The 6,978-nt window shown below is 37.0% G+C and overlaps 1 protein-coding gene across 1 annotated transcript in view; it reads left to right on the top strand.

The window, feature by feature from the left end:
* TIMM50 (translocase of inner mitochondrial membrane 50) overlaps positions 1-6,978 on the top strand; it is a 1,096,571-nt gene that overhangs the window by 936,084 nt on the left and 153,509 nt on the right. The gene's annotated exons all lie outside the window — the stretch shown is intronic.

The raw sequence follows: 6,978 nt of genomic DNA, 5'->3' as shown, positions 1-6,978 counted from the left end.
ATGGAGAATCTAGAGTTCTGGATAGATTTGGCAAGCATGCACTTGCATCTGCCCCATGTTCTTTTCATGTCTTCTCCCTTGCAAGTTCAAATGCGTTCACCTGCTTACACAACCTATTTTCAACTTAGCTTATTGAGCAAAATGATTTAAATGATGAAAGAGTTGCCAGATGGGCTAAACGGTCATGGCCCATTTTGTTTTGCCCTCTTATTATCAGCCCTGCTGTCTGCATCAGGTATAATGCACTGTCAAGAGTTGGAAAAATTAGTTTGACATTGCAGTGGTGTGTCTTTCATTGGCATTTTGTTTTTGGAGAAGATAGCAGAGCAACGTTTTTTTAAAGACTTCATTCTCAGGCACTATTTTGTTTGGTGATGAAGTCAAGAAGCACCTAAAAGACATGGAGGAGTGAGGAAAGAAGCTTTCAGCTATGGAATGAAATTTTATCTTCCACAGCAGTCTTAGAACACAGAATCATCATCAGCAAATGTGCTTCTCCTTTATACCTATGAGAGCAAGTTATCTACACTGAGAGCAAGTCTTTTGAAATCTAGACCATAGAGTTTTATAAAGAAGGCATGTGGGATGCAGAAATTGCGTGTGAAAAAAGTATAAACAAACTCTGATTAATGCTTGTGTAAGGAGAATCTCCGGTGCTGCTTGGCTAGTATTTGTAAAGATGATCACGTTGCTGAACACGTGTCTTTTGTTGTAAGAAAGTCCTCCTATATTGCACAACTTATAAACAAAGGGATTACGTCTTGATCTAGGGATAGCATTGTTCTCCTTTACTCAGCCCTCATTGGGCCAGTATTAAATATATGCCCTTTTTGACTTGTATCTGCACAGACACATACAGCAACTTGAATGCCCACATAGATACCTTACTTGAAAGATTACAAGGCCTAGAAAACATGTCTTACATGGACTAACTCAGAGCCGTGTCACTATACTCGCTATCCAGCAGACTAAGTGGTTACCTGTCTTAGGCATACGAGCCTTCCACCAATCCAATACTAATAGATTTACTGTACATCGGGAAATCAAGTGACATCAAAAATACTCGGTGTGGGAGGGACAGGTACATCTCTGAGGATATCGCTGCTGAACAAACTACCCATTCACATGAAACAAAGTTCATTCCGTTCAACTAAGTATTAGTTTAAGGATGTGCACACTTATGCAACCAGCTTATTGAACATTTTTTATATTTTTCCACTAACAGATTTGTTTGTTTTTCATTTGAATTGTACAGGTTATAGGTCACACTAAAAGTGAGAAAATGTTGAAATGATTTATTGTGGTCTCATTTTTTTATATCACAAAAACCTGGCATTTTAACAGGGGTGTGTACACTTTTTATATCCACTGTATGTATTGGATAAGGGTGGCATTGGGTAGTACAGTAGGCTGGTCATCGATGAATATGTTGAAGAGGCATGGACAGCGAATACATTCTTGTGGGAATACTAATAGGGACAGAACAAAGGCAGATAAAAGCAACTTGCCTTTTTACACTTTGTGTTCCATAGTGAAGATAGGAAGTTGAAGTAGGAGTAATGAGTGTGAAACTGTGTCAAAAGCTTTTGAAAGATGGAGTACTGAGAAAACAAGAAGCTGTTTCAGTGTGAAAGTATAGCAGTGTCAGTACTGCGAGAAGGACAAAAACATGTTTTATTTTACCATTATTTGTATTCTTAGTACTGAAAAGGCTAGGAACCAGTTTGTAGTTACCATTTCTAGGCAGGTGCATGACTACAAAGAGTATTGGTATGTTAAGTATAGCATGTACTTTCCAACTTCAAAAGTCCAGTATACAGGCACCCTGGCTACCTCTATGGCTTTTTATGAGTAATACATCTGTAGATAATCATTAGCAGCCACATGGACTTCACTAAATACCTTTACCTGTCACTGTAAGTTGGAAAATCACAGTATAAACTCAAAAGTACAAATAGATGTTCAAATCTGTAGAGTGTTTTTGAGAACTATTGACAACTAAATGTTAAGTGCAAACTCAAGTTTACAGTGGTAGTGTTCATTAAATTCCAAGTCTTAAACTAGATTGTATAGGTCACAGTAAACAGTATATTTTAATTGTTATGTTTTGTAAACATCTTGGAATACCTCTTAACATGTATGTTGCACACACAGTAACAGCAGTAATTCTTTTTATCTGTCTGTGAGCTTTCACATACGACTAAGCAGTTCTGTTTGTGTGTTTGGATATTTTTTGAGATATCCCTGCAAATATTAAAATTATGATAACATATAATTAAGCATATGAACAAGACCTAAATATCCCTGTAGCTGTACTAGACAGAGGTTACTTATCAGTACAGTTGTTTTCCGTTATGTATGCGGCCACGGTGGTGCAGCGGTTAGCGTTGCCACCTCACAACAAGAGGTTCTCCTGTTTGATTCTCGGCTGGGGTGCCTTCTTTGCGGAGTCTGCATGTCCTCCATGTGATAGCGTGGGTTTCCTCCGGGTGCTCCGGTTTCCTCCCACATCCCAAAGACATGCAGTAGGTGGATTGGACACACTAAATTGGCCCTAGGTGTGAGTGTGTGTGTGTGTGTGTGTGTGTGTGTGTGTGTGTGTGTGTGTGTGTGTGTGTGTGTGTGTGTGTGTGTGTGTGTGCGCGTTCTGTGGAAGGTTGGGAGCCAGGCTGGCAACTCGACACTGTAAAACTCCACTGCCAATTATGAGCGGACAGATGATCCACTGTGGCATCCCCTAACTGGGAAAAGCCGAAAGAAGAAGATGCTGTGACAGAATCTTTTAGTAAACTGTATGTAATGTGGCTTTGCAGTTATTAATGTAAATATGAACAGGCAATATCAGATAGCATTAACCTGGAGGTGTCGTATCAAACTGAAATACTTCACAGGCACTTCCCAAACCCCACAGCATTCCTGTTCTAATGAAAAAGGCTATTCCTTTATAAGCAGCCCAAACTTGGTATGTGAACCCATCTCCCTGTCCACACTAGACTTATTGAGAGCTGTAATCCAGGGTGTCCACCGATAGACTGTATCCTTTGACCCCCTAGTCCTATCGCTTTACAGCTGTATCTTGAACCTATTCCCCATCAGCCACACTGCTTAATCTTTTGTTGCTGACACAACATATACTCTAATATAATCCAGTCCATCTGCTTCATACTGAGGGCCGGATTGACACAGGCAGTGATTGCTCACAATTTGAACACAGTCCCAGGTACTAAAACTTCTTCACTAAATCCCATAGTGTACCACACCTCCCCCTTCATAGCAGATCTTGTGTGACTTGTTTGGTTGCTGCAGTGAGAGGCTCACTCATGCACTTTTTTTTTTTAGCAATTTGGATACTAGTTCTTCAAAAGTGAAGCATTTCTCTTTCAGATTCTTGAATTCAAGTCGTAACCTTTTTCCTATTTTTGTATCATTGGGAATGATTTTTTAGTAATGTATTTATTTAGTAATTTTGACTTGGTATTTGACTACTGATAAGGCCTTAGGCTTCAGAAAATGCACACGTCTAAGTGTGGACACAGAATTCCCTTTCAGGACACTCTGTCCGTTTGTATAGTGTGCCTGGGAGTGAATCACCTGCAGGCTAAATGTGATATTTGTGAAAAATATGGGTTGTATACCTTAAAGTAGAAAACAAAAAAAATATTTTTGAAAGGACTGACCTTTTGATACCGCTAGAGCCAAGTACAGGGAAAGAAAAAGAAAGAGAGAGCATGAGGAAGGTGAGATCCTAAGGAGTCAGTCAGGGCCTCCCCTACTATGGCCAAATTTCCCAAAGTTGAGGTGTCTTTTCCCCCATGATTTTACCATTGACCTCTCAGAATCAGATAGTAACTATTGAGATTTCCCAAATTTAAGGATTATATAGTTCCTGATAATTCTGCTTGGAAAAAGGTGAGCAACTTTTTATCTGGAAAAGAGTTGTCTTGTTACTTGGAGTTAAAACTACCTTCATACCTCTTTACAAGTCCCTTTCCTCGCATTGCCTGGGAGAAAATAAGTGTACTAGAAAGAGAGCACAGATTTCTGGTCCTGTGTTTCTACGGTGCTAAGAGAACTCTTTCCTGCAAATTCTATTTCCCCAGATCCTGTTTCATTGTGTCTGGTGTTTTGGAGGTGTTTGAACCTGCATTGATTCCTTCATTAGAACTAATGAACTCATTTGAATCCTTGGGATCAGCACTGATTTTTCCCCCTACTTGGGCCATCAGCCATGATTGATTGGTCCTGATCTTTAACAAAGCAAAATGTCATCAAAGTATCTGAATTGATGCCCTAATAAAACAATAAAAATAAAATAAAATAAAATCATTAAAATAATAAAATGGGGTCTTCAAATCACCACAACAGTTATTAATATAACTAGTTGGCAGCGAAGAGCAAAGCTGTCAAACTAGCTCTTTCTCAGTGCACAACATTATTAAAAAAAGACAAAATTATGTTTTTATATATATATATATATATATATATATATATATATATATATATACACACACACACACGTATATAGTAATCACATGACATAAATTAAAATGCAGCCCTAATTAAAACTCAGTTAAAGGTAAAAAAGTCATAAGAAGATATTTTACAAAGATTTTTTTCTTCAAAATATTTTTCAGTCTTCCACCAACATTAAGCCATGTTTTAGAGCGACTTGTATTCAGCAATATTTGTTTACAAAATGTAACCCCCTCTCAAATTATTACAAATACCCAAGATGTTCACTGCCCATATTATAGACCTGTCTTGGTGAAGCGTCAGTAAAAACCCATGTGGATATATATATATATATATATATATATATATATATATATATATATATATATGTATATATATATATATATATATGTGTGTGTCTGTGTGTATATATGTATGTATGTCTAATCTCTCTATATATGTGTGTGTGTGTGTGTGTATATATATATATATATATATATATATATATATATATATATATATATATACATATATGTGTGTGTATATATATATATATATTTGTGTGTGGATGTATGTCAATCGAGTTTTCAGTAACTAAATTCATATCAGTAAGACAACATGATTGAATTTCTGAAAATTCTAACATTAAAAAACAAAAAAAACCCTCAGATCTATTTTATTTTTACTTTTTTGCAGGGGGCGAGCCCCCCATGCCTCCCACGCCCTTTGCAAATTATATATACCAACTCTGAGATCGCACCACATTGAAGAAAACTGTAAATATCCCGATCCTCACTGTACCACGTACTCCACTCAAAAACTTCCATTCTATCATATTGTCTCGCTGATATGAATTTCGAGTTTCTGAAAACTCGAACAACTTATAGGGGTCCATGTATAAATATCTATATGTGTGTGTGTATGTATATGTGTGTGTGTGTGTGTGTGTGTGTACATATATATATATATATATATATATATATATATATAAGAGAGAGAGAGATGGTGGGTGGGTGTGTGTGTGTGTTTTTTCCTTTAACTTTGTTTTTCTCACCAGCATAAAAACTGTGACATACTGTACAGGTCTCTAAATGTACTATATTTTCAGTATTGCATTTGGCAAAACACTACATTTTCAGTTATTGGATATGTAAAATGAATACCAGTGTTAGGCATTTTGGAGAATAGACTGTTATGACCTGGTGTCATACCTTTTTTTTTACTTGTAATGTTAATTCTTAGACTTAAAACTCTAATCTGGAATCTTTTATATAGAAAAAATTGTTTCTCACCTATAAACTTTTTAATTTCCAGTAAGGAACAATGCACAGGCTAGATCTGCATTTTGATGTCCCTAACTTGTTATGTTCTCCTGTTATATGTTTCATAATGTACTGTGAACAGTGTGAAAAGGCATAAGTAGAATTTTAAAATTTTCAGAGAAATAAGGTTCAACACACTTTTGGCATTCTTATAACACACACACCTTATTTTTGTCGCTACCTCTCATTTCAGGCACATGATTTATGTATAATTATCTAAATCTATGGAAATGTCACTAATCCTGTTCCAGTATTGAATGGACTTCTAAGATAGATAAGATACCTGTGCAGTCCACACATGTATCGGGCAGTAGATGGATAACCATACCTTTTTCTGCTCATTTACAATAAACACTTCTACTTTTAAAGGCTGTTAAGTTACATCAGGAATACAAATGATTTTTCAAGTACACTATATGTGTATGTCTATATATAGATATACACACATCTCATACATAATCCCTGTCCATAAAGGGGGCTTTTCATTAGAACTTGCCAACTTTAGACCAAAATCCATACTATCCCCTCTTTAAAAATTTTAGAAAAATGCATCTACCCAGAGCAAATGGACCATCTGTCAACTAAGAAGCTCCGTGCCAACTCACAACACGGATTTCGGCCAGGCCACAGTACCACACCTGCCCTGCTACACTTCACCAATACAGTAAATCAGCTAAAGAAAATATGGCCAAGTGGTCTCCTTGATATTCCTAGATATGTCAAAGGCATTAGACTCAGTGTCCCACAAACGGCTCCTACAAGAGCAGGCATCCCTTGACAGATATAAAAATACCCTTGCATGGTTCCAGAATTACTTTTCAGATCAACAAGCTGTCAAGTGGCAAAACGATCTCTCTTCTCTGTTTCCTGCAACAGTGCGTGTTCCACAAGACTCCGTACTTGGTCCACTGCTCTTCTCAGACCTCATCAATAACCTCCACACTGCAACTGATCTTGTTACCATCGTACAATATACAGACAACTCCACTGTTATCTGCTCCTTGCTGCAGCCACTAGACGTTACCCAAAGATCCTTTATGGGCATTGAATCTTTCCTAAATAAATATCATTTCATCTTAAACTCCAAGAAAACCAAGCTAATGCTGTTTCACAACAGTCACAAAGCAAGCAACCTCAACCAGGACTTTAAAATTACCTCATCCAGCCACACACTAATTGAACCAATTTCTGAAATTAAGCTACT

The sequence above is a fragment of the Protopterus annectens genome, chromosome 1.part0 (assembly GCF_019279795.1).
Source record: "Protopterus annectens isolate FY-2018-M chromosome 1.part0, PAN1.0, whole genome shotgun sequence".
Taxonomy (NCBI): Eukaryota; Metazoa; Chordata; order Ceratodontiformes; family Protopteridae; genus Protopterus; species Protopterus annectens.
Note: the sequence above shows the minus strand (reverse complement) of the source record. Positions and strands in the feature narration are given on the sequence as shown.